Source organism: Drosophila simulans, chromosome 2L (genome assembly GCF_016746395.2).
Source record: "Drosophila simulans strain w501 chromosome 2L, Prin_Dsim_3.1, whole genome shotgun sequence".
Classification (NCBI taxonomy): Eukaryota; Metazoa; Arthropoda; class Insecta; order Diptera; family Drosophilidae; genus Drosophila; species Drosophila simulans.
In genome coordinates this window covers 21,622,822-21,642,256 of record NC_052520.2, presented here as the reverse complement: position 1 = coordinate 21,642,256, position 19,435 = coordinate 21,622,822, and the positions used below count along the sequence as shown (strand labels likewise).

At 42.2% G+C, this 19,435-nt stretch overlaps 1 long non-coding RNA gene across 2 annotated transcripts; it reads right to left on the bottom strand.

The window, feature by feature from the left end:
• Positions 1–14,967: 14,967 nt before the first annotated feature.
• LOC120285056 lies at positions 14,968–18,829 on the bottom strand. 2 transcript variants are annotated; one of them, XR_006541933.1, is made up of 4 exons: positions 18,739–18,829; positions 18,426–18,679; positions 15,685–18,304; positions 14,968–15,614 (listed from the first exon to the last, which is right to left on the bottom strand). It is a non-coding gene; the product is annotated as an uncharacterized LOC120285056 (long non-coding RNA). The 2 variants fall into 2 exon arrangements; XR_006541932.1 differs by lacking the exon at positions 18,739–18,829 and having other exon boundaries at positions 14,969–15,614; positions 15,685–17,257; positions 17,373–18,304; positions 18,426–18,517.
• Between the last annotated feature and the right edge of the window lie 606 nt (positions 18,830–19,435).

Here is a 19,435-nt window from a genome sequence, read left to right as displayed (position 1 = left end):
TAATAATATGTGTAATCTACAACAGATGCCACTTTTATCCAAAAATATTTATACATTTTTGAAAAGATTGCCAAAATAATCGATTAGAAGTTTCTCTCGTTTTGTTTTCTTCACGGCTAATTAACCGTAATCAGGAGAATATCTTTAGTGTCTCTATGAGGACAGCAAGAAGAGTCCCATAAATGGATAGATTTGCATCAGTCGAGCCTTTTGTGCTTTACTACTGCATATTTGAATGCTGATGAGCCCGTGTCAACGGACAGGGAAAGGCATTTTACATAATAAAATGAACATGAACAGATCGCTTCGTCCGACTACAGATTGGTCATATGTACGAGTATATGGCGTGGAGAAAATTTGAATAAATATCCAAGCTGCTGTAAATCACAATCAAGTCAATCGAATGGGTTGAGCAAGACACCCACTATTTATAAAGTATCTCTTGGCGACTTGTCGCCGCTATTTCCTTCAGATCTCGGCGTTGTGTCGTCTCTTTGGGGCTGAAACAAAACTAAGTTTTATTATATTTATCGCGGCGAGTCCGTCATAAATTTGTTATGTAGGACGCACATTATCAAATTGACCGATAAACATTTCAGTATAGGCCAGACAGCATGAAGCGAACTAAAAACACCCATCCAAGCACTTTCTATAAATGGATGGCTTTGGCAATTAGTTATACATTGTATTTATTGATAAATCGTTCCGTTCGAACATATAAACGATGTGGATTAGACGCGAGACAGGCAGTTTCGGGAAATCTGGGCAAACTCATATCTGACATTGTCGTCACCGTTGAGCATTTCGATTGCCCTGGGACTCTCTTCAGATCCATAAATAATCGTCAAAAATATGTAGCACGCCCAAATTGTTGTTGTGGTTGTTAAAATTATAAAACTCATAAATCCCGAGGCTAATCTTGGGAAAGAAGATGTCTGAGAATTCATCAAAATGTTGAAAAAGGTTTTAAGTTTTTTATTAAATTAACTTCTGTTTCTGTTTTTGCTCGACGTCCTCTGTTTCGATGAATTTAATGAAAAGTGATAAAAACAGTCAGGAGTGATCATCACGGCTTTCCGCCAAACTAATTAGCTAAGCCCATCTTAGAGTCGCTCAAGTCCTAGCTCCTAATTACAAATGCACAAGTGCACCTGAACTTCTCAGCCGATGTGACTTCCATCAGGTGGGTCAACATATTGGCGATGGGTGGTAGAAGTCAGGGGAGTTGGGCATGGGAGCCAGCACTTCTGATCTCAATCACAAGTGCAATCAAAGCGAAATTCATTATCACGCATCACGACCAGAGCAGCAAAACCCGACAGCCTGAGTTGCTAATGAATGATTGATGTGTGTGGCGATTGCAAAAGGCACTCAAAAAAATAGTAATATCTATCAACTTTTTTAGTGAATTACTTGTGAAGCATATTTAAATATTCAAAGATATCGAGTGAAACCCAAGCCCAGACATTGATGAAGCCGTCTAGGCTACAGTCAGATGAAAATTAATGAATTCAAAACCCAAGATTCAATTCATTGATTTGCTAACTGTATTCTTTAAATATTATTTAAATAGCTAACTAGTTTCTCGAATGGATGTGATTGCTTGTATATTTCATCGCTGACATAAGGCATGTACATATAGTGAAACACCCAGAGCACTTTTGAATTCTGGGCTGCAGTTCTGAATAGTCTGGATGCAGCTGGAAATGCACCATTTTCAGGTCGAATATAGTATAACCTTTTGAAAATAAATTTCTGTGCATTAAAGCATGCTTAACAGCTCAGGACTGCAATTTGTGTGCTTTGCACTTGCATTAATCATCATTGATTGATCACTGAACCCGGTTAAATACTGGCATCTAGACTGAGTCTGCCTTTTTGCGGTAGCAAGTCGAAAAAGAATTCGATATCAGTTGACTGACTGACCGGCCGGGAGACTAATTAGTGCGACGAAAGCAGCAAGAGGGGTCCAGCTTATATAGCGTATACGGGCAGCATCGGATCCGCCTTGATTGATGGCACCGCGAAATTCAAGAACACAGCTGCTGTCAAGTCATCGCGAAAAGGATTAGTTCGGCGCGATGCGATGTGAGCGGATGTGAGCGGATGTGACGGGATCGGATCGGGATGCAAAGCGATCAAATGGTGCCGACACATCAGCTCCCAGCAAAAGTTGACACTGGCAAAGTTCGCGCTGCGGGCTTGATGGATCAGGGGCTTTCGGAGGGACAGGGACCCAACGCCAACTCCGTGCATATTCCATCAGCTGTCACAAAATGTGTCACTGTCAGCCCGGATGAGATTTGCTCACAATTCTCTGCTCTCCAGCAGATTCTTCTTAGTTTTTGGAGCGAAATTTGCCTGACACTCCTCATTCGCTCTTTCCTGCTTTTCAGGAAGATTGACAGGGGAACGCTGCTAATCCAATTTAATTTGAATGTCAGTTCGTCTGGAAGACAAGACTCAGCTCCACTTGAGTTTATCCGACTCCCTAACTTTCGGACCAAACAACCACCTCGACCGGAGATGAAGATTCATGGGTATTAAGGAACTTCTTCATCTGATTTGCCTTTTACTCTTACTGCTAATTTTATTGTTTTCGCTTTGCGCGCTGCTGCTGTAGAGGCATTTATTTGCATTTAGGCATTTGTTTCCCAGACATATGTTTCACTTTATTTGGTTCACTGGTCTTCTAAAAAAAAAAAATCAAAAAGCCTTGAAGAACATTTGAAGGCCCAAAAACAGAACGAAGTTGACAGAAGCTAAAAAAGAGTTAAAATTGTTAGAATCTCGATATGGCTTGGGTTTTCGCAGTAGTTTGCTGGGGTTTTTATCAGTGGTTACCGCGTTGTGGCAAAAATAAAAGCATCGCGAAGTTATAACTACAGAAGTGATTTGAGATATCGTCCTAAAGCCATCATCAGGATTTATGATATGGCTAAATAGCAGTGAGAATCCAAAAAAATTCTTCACGTCATTGATATTTGCTTCGTAAAGTGCTTGAAAAGACAGCACTGTAGACAGCACTTTTGTCGTGCTGATGAGCACCGAGTGTTGTCTGCAAGGAGGCAACAAATCACAGCCGTCTAATTGAAAATCAAATCAGATTGAACGGCCTGCGCCGTTCAAAAGATATTCAAATTAAACATTTTAACACATATGTCTGTTTGCTTGTCTATCTGTTTCGTTAATTATGAAATCGTCGATTAGGAGTACTAGAATCAAGACAGAATTTCAAAAAGCTTAAGCTAAACACCTTTTACCTACGACACAATGATATAACATAATTAATAATAAAAAAGCAGTTTTGTTCTTTATAACTTGAAGCCGCTAAATATTACGTAATGGAAATTCTTTTAAGATTCTGACGTTCACAGTTGCTATGATTTTCATATCCAAAAGTCGGACTTATATTTTGTCATGCTATTGTGTCGTCTGATCTGTCCCTTAGATTATCGATCCATGATATTGATACTCTTCCTCTCGTACGGCATTGTTTTCGCTGTGACATTTTTGGCGAGCCATTCCCATCAAACTCCGCAGAATGGCCCCTGGAGTAGGTGCCTTTATTTATGTTTATGGCTCATGAGACACGACAACACTGCATTGCATTAGCTGAAGCTGAAGCTGAAGCCGGAGCCAAAACCCTGCTTCGGCCAGGTCCACCCAGATCCAGATGCCATTGCATTGAGAGCGAAAATAATGGCACACAATGTGATCTTTCCCATTGACATCTTGGAATTTGCTAAGCGCGCGCGTCCATGTCTCATCAGCTTGTTAGGGAGTTGAAAAATGCCCCGGCTTGTGATACAGGAGAAGCTTGGACCTAGTGATGGGCAACCACACCAAGGGGGTATTGTAACTGATGGAAATGTCTTTCTTGTTCTATATTTACGACTTTTTAAAAGGACTATTTCAAAAAATGTATTGTGGTCGAAACATATAAAAACTAATTAATCTATTTTAAATGTAAATGTTAAATTACAGGTAAAAGTTGCGAAACCAACACTTAGTTTATTTTGACACTTATTTCTTCCAATCGACAACATATATTTTAACTGCAATGTACCTTACCCATATGTATAATTTTCGGAACCTAGAACTGACGAATCTTACCCAATTCCTTTAGGATCACGAGGCCACCTCTAGAGTAAGCCAAAGTGATCCGATCGATTAAGTTGAGACCGAACAAGAGAGGACGCTAAAGTCGATTTTCTCGACTGTCTGATACCCGTTGGTCAGCGAGTAGGAGATATTCAGCATTTTGTTGGCGTAGCAGTTCAAATTGTTATAGTGGCGGAGAGAAAGAAATGGTCAGATCGACTCGCCTTGTGATCCTGATCAGGAACATGTATAATTCATAAATATTTTATAGGATTGGAGACGCTTTATTCTACCTGTTACATGCTTTTCAACGAATTCAATACACTCTTCTTCTCTACAAGCAACCGGTATACAAAGTATATAAGAAAGAGACATGAAGAGGCAGCAAGAGAGATGTCCATCGAAATTGCATGGCGGTAACTGAGTTAGTAGCTGCTCCTCTCGGCCTTATTACCGATCGCAGCGCGATCCTTGACAATGACAACAACATCGAGGAAGAGATGGAGGATGGGACTAAGCTGAGGATGCGGATGAGAATCAGGCGGAGTCAGAGTCCCAGTCTCGTCTGTTGTTCTTCGCACGCGTGCGCATTTATCGAAATTTATTGGAGTCTTTGCTCTGGAATTTTGGGCTTGTGTTCTCTGTCTTTCCGTCACTCGCTGGCTACCTTAGCCTTATCCTTTTGGCTTGTTTGACCAGAATAGCCGGGCGGTGCATGAGGTGGCTTGGAGCTTCGAATCCATTGTTTTTTGGCTCGCTTGATGCGATCGATTTGCAAAGAAAACCCATTGCCAAGGGAGAACACAATGTGGCTAGTTTTTTGCTGCCTGGCCTTACTCTCGATCTTGGTGGCTGTCATCGGTTTACGCATCCCCGCACCAGGGTCAAGTTTTTTAAATATTTTATCAGTCGACTCGAGTTTGGTGGAAAACGGCGATAAAGATCGCGCCATTTTTTCCGCAACCTGGTCGTGTAATGAGTCTGTTTCACAGGCTTAAAAAAAGAGGAAGACCTGAATAGAAAACACCTAAGGATTTTTCGGCAGAGTCATCAAGGACTTTGAAACCTTAACAAATCCTAATAGAATTCAAAATATAAATGAAAAAAATAAATCGGTATTGATTAAGTATTTATCGGTATAATAAATTTATGCATATACGATTTACACATGCAGGGTTAACGAATCCTAGTATACTCTTACTTTTACATATTGCTAGAAATGCCAAGGAAAAAATTAAATTAAGCAACAGGAGTGACGGGTATCTGATAGTCGTGAGACTTGTTTTTATATTTTTATTGGCAATACTGCTAGATATATGAGTTTTGGCTTCCCGAACTGAAAATACTACATTCCTTTGATTGGAGTTCTGCTTGCACATGCGAAACAATTATATCACCGCCTAACACCACCCTGTGTGGCTTTTAAGAAAACAGATAAATAGAATTAGTTAAGCACTCTTAACATAAAAAAACGCGTGGTATAGCGTTGAAAATTTGAAAATGGTTATATGGATCAAATATCAAATAACACATAATATATCAAATATAAATATATATATGAAACAAATTTATTTATTTAACAGTTTTGAAATGGCGGTTTCCGAGATGACTGGGATTCTCTGCCTCTGGCACGCTTTATTTCAATTCACATGGTATCTGAGCGTAGATCTCTGAACTCGGAGACTGCTGCACAATGCACAAAGCGCAAGAAAAAGTGTCGCTATCCGTTTTCGACTTTCAAAAGTCGATCCCTCGATCCCTTGCAACAAGAATTCCCACTTGTACGCCATACCCAGTCCGTTCGTTGATGGCCAAAACGAACTGAAAGCCGGCACAAGTCCGCAGTCGTCTGCGCAACAGTTTAAAGTTTTGAGGGCCTCTGCCTGTGCCGCTGCCAATCGGTATCTAGAAGCCAGGGAAACAAGCCAGCACAAAGCCCGATGGGGAGACTGCTCGTCCTCGATAGTCTTGTCCAGCTCTCGGGCTGTCCACAACAACGGCGACACAAGCCAATCTCCGATCTCCGGAAAAAAACTGCAAGATTTCGCTGCCGTCCGACTGTTTTGCCTACACTTCAAGACCATCAGCACCCAAGCAAAATGCGTTCGGCACAGATCAAATTAAAATTACGTTCCCGACTGGTCCCGATATCGATGAAGGGTAGTTCAGGCTTTTTGGACTATATTCGAAAGGCAATTGAAAATACATCGTAAATTAGCACAATTTAACATAACATAATAATCATAAACCAGAAAACATTAATGTTTTTGCATAATATAAGACTACGGACTGGCACACCTGACTTTCAATGTTCAAAGAACCAAAAAGGGTATCCCCAGATCCAATTCCGATTTTCACCTTCACTCCAGGCTGAGGCACCTACTGCTCCCGACATTGGGAATCGATCGCATTTGATATATTTGCTCCTCGAGCTCCGCGACTGTTTACCAACTGCAGCATTGGATGTATTGGATGTGGTGGCAATGGCGTCGTTGTTGCAGCCTCTTGCCTCCCGCCTTATGTATTCTTGTGGCCCATCCGCAGCGATCGTTGTTTCTGGGACAGCATAAGCCGCTGATTTTGCTGGTAGCAGTCGCAACTGCAACAGTTGCAGGAGTTGCCGCTGCCTTGCTCCTACACCTCCGCAAAACCCGGATGATTGCAGTTCGAGTTTGGAGGATGGCGCACGAGGCTGGTCGTCGAATGCACTCGATCCCCTCGCAGTGTTTATGTCGTTTTTGTGAAATATCAGCTGCTCATGTATAGAAGGCTGCCTTGTTGCTTCTGCCACATTTGGTGCCTGCTCCGTGCTGGTGTTGCTCAGCAGCGTTTTGTTTATGCCACTGGCGGCCATTGGTCAGCAATTGGCTGCCGCTTGAGTTTCAAATCATTGCACTCCGCCTGCCAAGTGGCTATGAAGTAAATTATACAAGCAACTGCGGCGTCGTTGACGGAGAATTATTTTTTAGCGGACGGCCTAAAAATGATCAATGCTTTCGGGAGAATTTTTTAATAATTCTTCATGGTACCTAAATGTTTATAAAATATCACCAAGCTGGTTAAACGGAGAGCTCTATTTAGTACCTCATACTCAAAATGCAAAATGTAAATGTAAATAGATTCCTCGAAAGAGCGCTACCATGTATTAAAATGCGGTAGCGAGCCAATAATGTGTAGGTGCTTTTTATCTGGATCACTACAAGCTACCATCTTTCTTGCTATGTCCGTCTGTCGGTGTGAACGTCGGTTTTCCAAAATCCGTAAGGTTGGAGAATCAGAAAAGAATAGCGCTTTTAGTTGACCTTAAAACCCGATTTTTATTGTTTTATTTTACGTTGATTGCCAATCTCTTTCAGTCGTTTTATAAGCTATAATACAAGTCCAGGTCGAAAGGCATAGCAAACGCCAGTGTCATGTTTTAATACTACCAAAACTTGCTGGAATCTTAGTTAAATATACATAAATATACATGTATAAGGTTAAAGAGTCCGATTTAGATTCTGAATAAGAGACACTATCCATGACTCTCCGTCCGTGGTTTTTACAAATGCTTTAATTTATAGATTATAGTTTCAGGCTCTACTAGTGCTTGCGCCGTGGAGTGATCAGTAGTTGGTAGAAGAACATTTGCTGATTCTTGAAAATAGTGAATGTCCAAAAATAGATAACAGAAGTTTTGCATTCTATTTAATGCCAGATACCCGTCACTCAGCTAGTGTGAAATTTCCTCACTTTTCTGAGAAATCGATAGATATTGGGAAATAAGATGAGAAATAATTTAAAATTGTTCCAAAGTTTGGGCGTTACAGTGGGCGTGGCAAACATTTTTTTGCAAATCGGTAAAAATTTACAAGAATTCACAAAAAAGTGAAAAAAACATTTTCCAAAAGTGTGGGCGTCGCAGTTTTGTGCGGTTTGTGGAGGTTGGAGTGGGCATGGCAAGATTACGCGCTGCGTCTTTGTCTCTAGAATCTGTATGCTGAATCTCAACCTAGCTTTCTAGCTTTCATAGTTCCTGAGATCTCGACGTGCATACGGACAGACGGACATAGCTAGATCGACTCGACTATTGATTCTGATCAAGATTTATATACTTTATATAGTCGGAAACGCTTCCTTCTGTCTGTTACATACTTTTCAACGAATCTAGTATACCCTTTTACTCTACGAGTACCGGGTATAAATACATACTTATATTTTTAAACCCTAATGAAATGCTTACAAAACCATAGACCAATTTTTTGCGCTTACCTGGAAAAGGGGCCCTAAATTATAATGAACATCCCGCCCTATTTAGCAAAATGCCTTAGAGAGAATTCCAAAATAATTAGGCGCACAAGATAGGCATTGTGTGAACTATTTATCTACCTGCCGCAACTTTCACCAGCTTACCGAAGGGGACCGCCTTTTTCCCGATGCGCGGTAATCCGTGCTAATCCATCAGAAAGGAGTCGCAATGTTGCCGAATCGATTTTCCGGCAACTGCATACGTTTCAAAACATTTCCCGCAGATTTCCCAAGGAGAAACGTGTGTTGGCATAACATTTGCACATTTGCTGCCTGCATTCGGTGGACAAGAAAAGGGCCAAGTCAGGACGCTGATCTGATTTATGGTCCTCAGAACTTCACTTTCGATTCAGTTGCAGTTCATCACTTGGGATTCGTTTACATACGAGTTTAGGGCCTGTTCCACAGTTTATTTCTTTGTATTCCGACTGTTGTCTTGACTAGTCTTTTGACTTTCCCTCGTAAATCACTCAAGCGCTAAGTCCTCTGCTTGACGTCTTCCGTCAAGACAATAAACGGTCGAAATTTCGCCAGTCTAGTGTGCTACCGGAGTGAAAGTGAACTCAACTAACCCGAGTTGAGTTTCGGAAAATTCCCTACCCGGCGGCCTACGGGATAATTAGAATTTATTCGAATATCTGGCTAATTTTTTTTTTTTCAAATTAATGTAAAAATGGCAAATAAGTTTTTACAAATTATACATCAACCTTGAGAGCTGAAATAAACTTTCATGTCTACATTTGTTATAATCTCAGATCAGAAAGGATTTCCATGCATTTTCAGCACCTCCGTGCACCTGCTTTTTGTTTTTGTTTTCGGTATCTGTTTGTTTCCGACATTGTTTTAAGTCTTATATATATTTTTGACAAATAATCGCCGGCGGTTAATTTTAATTGGATTCTGACAAAACCCAGGCAACAAAAACAGCAGTCGTCTGCAAACTCAGTAAAATCAACAAAAATGAACGGCAGCAGGAACAAAATCCTTTTAATAAAATTAAACATCAAACATTGCGTGGAATTTTTTGTCGTATTACGCTGACAGGCGCAGGATTTAAATTAAAAACACGCCAAGTCCACAACAATAGCCGAGGCCAAGATCAAAAGGCATCAAAAATTGTTATGTGCCAAGAGGCAGAGGTGAATCCCCCTCAGTCCACCCACCAACAGCAGCAAGACGAAAAACCCCGCCGAAAAACTTTTACCAGCGTCGACGGCGGCGAAACGGAAACGGAAATCGACGCGCAAAAGGTTGCAGGTGTCATGTGACAAGGTCGGGGGCCTGTGGGTGTGGTGTTGGCGGTGGTGGTCCTGCCACGCGCACAATTTCGCGCAGGTTAGTGGCTAGTGAAGGATGGGTTGAACGGGGTCGTCGCGGGATTTCCACCAATTGATTAAGCGTGCGTTAAAATCGCGGGCGCAGCTCGAAAAAGAAAACAAAATCAAATCAAAGTGTTGAAGCCTAAGAGGCTGAGCGATGCCGATTGTTGGGAGTTGGGTTGGGTTTAAGGGTTGCCTGGGGCACTGCAAGTCAGGTGAACGGGGTTAATTTGCTGCGTCTCAGGGCATATGGCGTCTCAGGTCCCTCGCTTTCGCTCCCAAGAAATGAGTCCCCAAGGCTTACAGCAAAAATCATTAAAAAAGTTCAGCGAGTGTCTGGCCTTAAATTAAGGACGAAAAAGGCGCTCGAGAGAAACAAAAAACCCAAAAACAATTGAGTTCAGGTGGGGTGGTGGGGCTTCAGGCTAAGTCCCGCGTCGGGCGCCATTAAAGTGACAGCAATGCCATAATTTTAAATTGCGAGCTTTTCGAATCCGAAGAAAGAACGAAGAAATAAAGGTATTGGCAAGTCTTCAGTCAGTGAAAACGTTGGTTTGTGTTAGTGTGTTTTTGGTGCTCAGGCAGTCGTGGGGGTTGGCATAAGAGAACTATTAAAGTGTTTTATGGTGGCCGAGACAAGACGAACGTTGCAAAAAGGGCTGGGGGAAAATAAATGGCAACAGGACCAGCTCTTGGACGAACCCAACCAACACGATTTAGTGGTTTTCCCTAGCATATTTCCTTTTTTTTGGTTATTTTGTGGCTTTCCTTATCTATTTGGTGCTCCAAACAGACTTAAGACTGACGAGTGGATAAGCAGCACATTGCAATTTCTTAAAGTTACATAGGGGTACTAATTTCACAACATAAGAAAGTTTGACATACAGAAATACAGATTATTCTAGTGTCTTTGGTATAACTCAATTTGAAATCAAGGCAAATTTTAAATTAATGTTACTTAAAAGGTTGTAGTAAATTGCCTGAAAAGTATGTAACAGGTTACAGAAGTCGTTTCTGACCCTTTTAGGTATAAATAGCTTTGATCACGATCACTATTCAATACTGATCAGGGGACATGCATATTTACTATTAGAAGAGCGACTGTTTCCGAGATTACTCTCTAATGCCAAAATTTAGGAGTTGAAAAGGACTTGAGAAGAATATTTTTATGATATCGAAATTTGAAATCGAAATAATGAGATAAAACCTATAAACAATTTTCTAGTGTCCAATATTTATACCCGTAAACCATATGGCTGTAAAATAAATATATTCCTGATCAGTTTTACTACCCGAAAGAATCTGACCTTGTCCGCCGCATGAACTTCGAGATCTCAGGAACTAAAGAAACTAGAAAGTTGGGATTAGGTAGACGCAGCTCAAGTTTATTTCCAAATATTGCAATCGAGGCGTTCATTCGGACAGGCATGGCCAGGTCGACTCGGCTAGTGATCCTGAACGTTTTTTAAATCCTCGTGTATAAATACCAGGTACTATTCTTTACCAAGTCGTTCTTGTCCATCCAAATGAACGTTGAGTTCTTGGTAAATATAAAAGCTAAAAGCTATGTGAACACTATATATTTTTCGTCTGCCTGTGATCACCATTTACATCTTTAAATGCAACTTGCTATGAAAATACGTTATTTTTCATTGGTCTAATTCATTCGCAATTCCTTCTCTGCCTTGGGTTTATTTATTTCAGAACAACATTTCCGAAACATTTAACAATAGAACCTGAGCGACTTGGAATTGCAATGCCCAACAAGAATAAAGAATACCCCTGCAAGAAGCAAGAACGACAAAAGTGTCGCTGCTCATTTAACCCCAAACTCTGCGGCTCAGTCTGGAAAGTAGTCTAGTAACCCAAGCCAGCGAACCGCATTGAAAAGTACCTTCAGCTCAATAATTTAACGGATTTTGGCCAGAGGCAAAGAGTCTAATGGGTGGTGGTGCGATGATGTGAAGTGGTGGTGCCGGGTAGCGGGTAGCGGGTAGCGGGTAGCGGAGAACCCTCCTCAGCACAATGAGAACATTTTTGGGAAAACATTAACATTAGCCTAAAATATTGTCCCATAATTTGCCGCAAGCACTGTGGATGGTGACAATACCGGGCCCAAGCTCGGAGTGGAGGTGGTTGTGGGATGTTGCGGCTGGAGGACGCTCGGTGGGACGGTGAAATATTTCAGTGCCAGCAAATGAAGCCACTTGCCAGCCGGAGAGGATGTGAGGACTCGGTGGATGTTTTTGGCGACAATTTTAAAATGCCAAAAGGCGGCAAGCGGGCGTTTATCAAGCTGAACGACAAAATTTGAGCAAAGAAAACAGGAGCAGCAGCATCAACCCTCGCAGCGTTTAGTGGGCCCATCAGTCAAGTCACAAAATTAGGCAATTAAAAATATGCCGAAGGCGCACTCCAGCAAATAAATGGTTTCACAGGACTGCAAGGAGCAGGGCAGGACGTAGGCCCACAGCATCCATTGACATAAAAGATAGCTTTTCGCGGGGAGGCTGTTTCGCAACCGAGCTGCCATGGCGTATGAATCATCAGATCAAAAACTCGCAGAAGATTGCGCCTGTGATGCCTTTAGAACGAGCTTAGAAATGGAAGGGAAGAACTTATTCGAAAGAATGCCAAGAAATTGTGGTCTTACAAAGTAAAGGATTGAACAAGGCTAATTAGGTAAAAAGTTTGAAAGCTACAATTATGGTCCATCCATCTTCTTAGCAATAATCATCGCAAAAGAATGTTTCGAATAGTATGTTAAGCCACGGAAGGCAAAGATGGATGGTGGTAATCCAATTAAATCAAATTGAATAAAGTGTTAAGTGTTTGTATAATTCAATACCCTAAGGTGGGAAAGTGCAAGTTTTAAAAAACGCTGCAGTCGATTTCCTCGACTATCAGTTAACTCAGCTAGAAACTCAGTTTCTCAGCTAGTGGAAGTACGAGAAAATGTTTCATAAACAAAAGATCTTCAAAAATTTGAGAGAGACAGCCGACAGGCGTGAAATGCTTATATCCTAGCCATAGAAATTGTTAAGTTGTTTTACTTACTTTTTACTATACTTATTGTTTAAAAAGTCTGTGGACGCTAAACAAAAAAATTAAATGGCAAAAAGGAAATAAAATGAATGAATGAATGTTTTGAGCTGTTTGTGGGCGTGACTAGAAACTAGAAACCTGTTCAACGAATTTAGTATACCGTTTTACACTTTGAGAAACCGGTATATATGATATAGTCGTTCGATCTAGTCTGTTCCGACTTAAATTCTTCACATACGTTTCGATAATCGAACAAAAAGGCCTCATTGTTATAGTAATACCAATCGTTTGCCACTCCAGTCAGAACGCGTTTATCCGCCTCCATCCAATTTAAGCCAAGGTCCGCTATCTAATATGCAATTTGGCCAGAGCAAAGCACCAAACTTTGATGCTGAGCCATTTTGCCAGATTCAACAAACCTCAAGGAGTCGTCAACGACGCCAACGACATCTTGCGTTGACTGCCTGCCAAGCCAAAGCGTCAAGTCAGAGGAATGGTTCATAGAAAGTAATGGGGTTCAGTTTGGAGGCCGGGTTGGCAACCCAGCCACACCCTACGGCCACCCCCGGCAATCCTTTTCGCGCCGTCCTGCCAAGAAGACTATTCTAAATTTTCGGCTGCCCTGTCAGCTCGGGTGTGTTCTGTTCCGTCCTGTTGGTTAGGTTTGGCTTGCTGTGCTTCGGCCTGCTCGTCAATAAATCGTAGAGTGCCAGTAATGATGCCAGCTTGGCAGAGCTCTGGGCATAGCTCCACTCTGCGATAGCAGCCGTTAATGTCAGGCGAGCGGAAATATATGGGGCCGAGTCGGTGGCATGGCTGTGGCCGTGCTCCTCCTCCTTCCTCCGCGTCCGTCTCCGAAACCTTTGCGACTGTCTTCGGGTTTGGCCAAAAAGACTTTCGTCTCGGCCACGATGACTGCCATTGATGATAATGATGACGAGTCAGCCGGCGAAGCCGTATTCACCCTCCTCCATCAAGGCAAGTCCGTCAACTCAATGCAAGGCAGACCTTGGGGCTTGGGGCTAGGGGCTTGGGGTCTTGGAGTCTTGGGGTCTTGGGCTCCTTGGATTTGTTTTATGCGTCATTCGGCCAAATATTTCCTGCCTGCCCCGCCCCTGCCTTGCCTAGCTCATTGTGGCCCTGCCGGGGACTCGATTTCGTACCCGGACTCTGCTCGGACTTTTGGACTCATCATTTATATAAGCAGTGAGCGGCCATTCCCGTTGTCAGTTGTGGAAGGATTTACGCTAGCCCAGACAAGACGTCCAGTCTGTCTGTGTGTCTTTCTTTCTGTCTGTCTGTCTGTCTGAGAGAGTGAGAGAGTGTGTGTGTGAGTGCCTGTGTGTGAGTGAATTATGGCCTCTGGTGATTTCTTTTTCGCCCTTTTTTCGTCCCCCAGCGGAATCGCCCTCGCAGCGCATGGAGTTCGTTCTCCGCTTTAGCACAGTGGCAAATTTATTGACAGATATAATTCCTTATGCGTATAATTAGAAATTCGGCAATCATTAGGCGGGCGATGCGCATATATCAAGTTAATGGCCTTTCCGCACAGACCCAAGATTGGATGGATCGATTGTCAGGGCAAAAGGCAGAGTTATGTACATATGTCCGCGCGATTTGTATGCACTACAAACATCTGATATTGGAGTGGAACGTAGCCATAATCAATTGTTTGCCAATAGCAAGGACTCAAAATGTTGGTTTTATTTATCTTGGCTAGAATCTGAATTGAGTCCCTGAGTTTTACAAACCCATTACAAAGCGGATAATCCACTAATATTGGCTAATTTGTATCTTCTAAAACAACGTAATGGCTAAAAATGTCATTCATTACGCACAAGCACAACACTCAGTGGGTTTATTTACGGTTTAAGTCCCATTTGCCATAAAATAAAATCTTTCATTCAAATAAATAAACCAAAAACTCGAAAAAAGAGAGTGAAAAAGCGACAGACACAATTACCAAATTTGCATTTGCATGAATGGCAAAACAAACATATAAATTCAAACAGCAAAATAAAACATAAGTAAATAAAATTATTTATGACTTGGGCATATATAGAATGAAATCCAAACGAAATCGAGTACTTTTATTTAATTTTACAAAATTCAGAAAATATAGAATTGAGATGAAATCACACGGGTAAGTAGGCAACTAAAGGTGACCAATAAAAACTATTTTTATTTTAAAAATTATTATTAAAGTTGTTTATTAATATTCTCCTTGATTTCCTAAAATTCAGTATCCAATTTCTATATTTTTTAAAATTATTATTACAAATCTGTACCCCTATTGTTACCTATCCAGTTGCTCCGATATGTTTAACAAGTTGCGAATACGGCACCTATATGGCTCCTGGAGCGGGTCCAATCCACACGTGAACATTCTCCTCCCATCTTTGCACGTCAGTTTATGGGGGTGGAGCTCGATGATGAGCAAGCTGAAAAGTGGTAGATGTGCAAAGAAGATGTTGCACAGAATGGTGCGCTATATATGCTACATGCGAGTATTCATAAATAATATTTATTAATGTATTTTTATGTGCGCAAAGAGTACACAGCGTAATAACTTATACAGTTGCCGTCGACGATTTTCGTACTGTGCTACTGTTGTCGGTACTGCTCGCCCTCAACATTATGACGTCTACAATTTACTGTCCATGTTCAGTTGTTTACTCAGATGCTGATGATGATGATGATGGCTGACTGGCTCGGTGGGTGCCTGGGTGGCTGGCTGGCTGGCTGGCTGGGTGGCTGGGTGGCCCGGCAATGTGACAAACAGGCTGGATTTTTGTCGTTGACGAGGGTGGCTATGCCGCCCATTAACAGCCCTCTCCACCTCCAATTCCAGTGGCCCAACTGCGGCGGCGTGCAAATAAAAATGATTAATGATGATGCCCGTTGCCACAGTCAGCTGAGGCGGACTCACGAGCAGCAATGCCCGCCGAGTAGGCGACAGTTCCTCCTTTGACCCCATCTCTGATCCCAAAATGTGTGTCGCTCAGAAATAGAGAGGAAAAGGAACGGCCTACACATATTTACAGCTTAAATCTAATGATGGTATTGGATAAGATTAAACTAGAAAAAATATTAATGTTTATTCATAGTCGTCGGTCCAAGATGCTCCAAATCCCTATCCTATCCTATAGCTACCATCCGAGATGACCCCGTACAACAAAGTAAAAAGTAAGATGTTTTTATTCTTCCTTACGGTGGCATTAAAAATAATACCTACTCCGTTTCTTATTGTTATTTAATATTACTATTATCATCCGTATATGTAACGATTTTTATGTTGGCTCTTGCAAAGTGCTTTTTTTGCCCAGTGTAAAAACGGGAACTGTAGCTGGAAGTTTGTTTAATTTCTGCAATTGCTACCACGGCAAACTCCTAGATCAGGCGGATGGAAGCGCGGGGACAGGAGGATACGAGCAGCAAACATGTAGAGTTGGGCGGAGCACACCAAAGGTTAATAACTGCCATAAGATGATGCATAGCATGACGCGGGCACAGAACAGTTGACAGTTGACTGGCAGCCGGGTGAGAACGAGGAATGGTGGTGGAACGGGGAAGCCATGTTCTCTCTTGGCAGCCATTTTTATGCCTCTGGGCGGCGAACGTGAAATTTGGCCAAGCTTAGCTAGACCCACTCCCCGCCACAGTCGCGATAATCGCACCTTTGCACCTTTCTGCTAGCTTGTCTGAGCGACTCAGGTGTGCCACGAGCACAGACACAGCCGCACCGGGGCACGGACGCAGGTACAGATACAGATACAGATACAGATTCAGACACAGACACAGACACAGACACAGACACAGACACAGACATAGACACAGAAACAGATACAGATACATTGGCGACTGGATCTACGGGGCAGCCAACCAGCGAGTGAACTCAACTCTTGCCAGCGGGGTGCATTTTCATTAAGAATGAAAAATGATGAGCAATCAATCATTTGCCCGGGAGGGTGTTTCTTATATACGAGTATGCGAGCTGCCTTTCCTTACCCGGCACTCAGCTCCATACCATCCCTTTCAACATACTGTAGTGCCGCCTCTCTCGCACTGCAGTGCATCTGTTAGGTACAGCTTGTAGATTGATAGCATTACCTGCCTCTGGTGTTCGGAATGGCTCGCCGTCTTCCAGTCCTCCATGTTGTGGCTGCTCTTTGGTTGGTCAATGCCTCACATTTCGTATAATTTACATCTTCATTTTCATGTATATAGACTCCTCCATTCGCTTGAGGTCTGTGTTTCCTCTTTGCTGAATTTTTATCGCTCGCCGAATATATTTCACCCTTGATTTGTGAGCTCTATCGAACACAACGAAGTGCAAGGGAGCACCGCTTACGGTGTTCAGATGTGAACTGTGGACTCCAAGCAAGAGCCTCCAATAAGAAGTCGTTGTTAGACTGATGATCTCAAAAATTTGGTCAAATTAACACAACATCGAAGCCGACTGCGAGGAAAATGTGGATGCGTGCGGTGGCATAGTACACGTACTAAATGGAAAAACGATAAATGTGGGTATCAATTTGATTTGCTGTGTAAAAGAATCATGGAGCTATGGTTTAAAAGGGGAAAAGGGTGCTAGTAATTGTATTCCAAAGTCTTTACGTTATATGTGGTAGTCCAGTTCGTTGACTATCAAATATCCTTTACTCAGCTCGCAGGAGTCTATGTATCTAGAATCTGCAAGCTTAATATAAGCTTTCTTGCTTTTATAGTTCCTGAGATCTCGACGTTCATACGGGCGGACATAACCAGATCGACTCGGCGAGTGATCCTGGTCGGAAACGCTTTCTTCTACACTTTTTACATATTTTTCAACGAATCTATGATACCCTTTTAGTCTTAAAATAACGTCTACTATTGATCCACTTCTGTCTGCACCACTCAGTTGATGGTTTATGTCACTTTATCTGAAATTGTACAATATTAGTTAAATTTTCGGCAGAGAACGTTGGGCCGCGAACATAAAAACAAAAATCCTCCAAGACAGCCACAATAAATTCATAATTGGTCGTGGTGCGTACCTACTTCAGATTCGGAGAGCGCGATTTACATAAATTCAACGTTCCAGCCGTCGATTCACCAGCAAGATGAAACGGTCCCGGTCCGGGCTGACCAATAATAATAAGCAAATGTCAGCTGGATTCGACCAAGGGAATGAAAGATAATAAAAAACCACAGAGAAACGAAAATCGACGATGAACGCCATCAAGCAACGGAATCAATTCGAAAAAGCTATTGAAAAACAGACGCAGCAACTGTCATCGGACAAATGATTTGTATTTTTGTTTTAGTTATTTATGTTTCATAAATTATCGGATGTATCTTTTTACGATATTAATTTTGCTCCGACTGCCCCTCAGCATGGTCTCTATGGGCCTCAAAACGGATGCCGCGACTTGGTCTGCCTGCCGATCAAGATTTTATTTAAATGGAACTCATCAACGCTCATTTGGTGGCTCTGTGACTTCATCTCCATCCATGATGGCAATGCTGGAGCTCGATTCCCGCCTTTTGTTTTCTTTCCATACTCCCTACTGAAAAGGGTATATACATTGAATGGTCAGCGGGTACTGAACTAACTGCACGGTAAGGAGGGCTTGAATACATAACCCATCAGGCAACGACTTCGCTGATTTCTTATTCACTTGTTCTTACTTATAGAAAAAAGTTGTCGAGTCCGAGTCGGGTTTTTCCATCAAGACCTAGGGGGGAGGTGTGACGATTTACCAAGGGGTATACCCTAGTCTTATTCCGACACATTGATACAGTTTTCCTCAGTTGGTCTTGTCCACATTTCGCGGCTTTTGGGCCTCTCTCCCGGGTTCAGCCTTAATTATAGAGGTCGACTCTGCTGATGATGCCTTAATGTCAACGTCGTCCCGCCGCTTGCTTCGTAGTTAATTAATGGACTTCGTCGTATTAAACTCATTAGTTCGCTTTCTGGGCATAATTTTAATTAATCACTCACAAATCCACGCACACGCAACCGCAGAGGAGACTGCGATACACATTCGAGTAGAACGACAAACACGTTTGGATCGCCTTATCAGAAAGTCTTTGCATATTAAACGATCTGCTGGCTACCTAAAAACACAAATCGAAGTCGGATCGCAGATCCGAAAGCGAATTCGAATCGGAACCGAGATCCATATTTAAGCGAAAATTAAAATTCGCTGAACAGCGAACAGATCGACAGATTGTTCGTTACTCAATCGATTTTTAATTTTAAAATGAAATAAATCAAAATTAAGAAAAACGAACGCAGAAAACGAACGCTCAAAAGAGACTCGCGCAAAAAGACGAAGCAAATTAACATTCGCTCGCCCGCCATTCGATTTGATATATTAAACTCAAAATGTATATTTCATCATTAAAAAATGAAGAAAAAAGGCAAAACAAGAGCCGAGCGCTCAGGCGAAGAACGAAATGCTGGAAAAGATCGAAACTAGTTTTACAGGTAAGCCCGAGATGAGGCTGAGATCGGATCAGATCGGATGCTACGAGATTCGTCCATCGCCATCGCCATTGGGTCTCGGGCCTCTCCCTCTCGCTCCCACTCGGCTGCCGCTGCAGCCGCTGCAGCCGTCCCGCTCGCCCCGACGCTCGTATGATAAATAACAAATCAAACGCTGAAATGTCGGTAATGTATGTGGCATGTCAGGGTT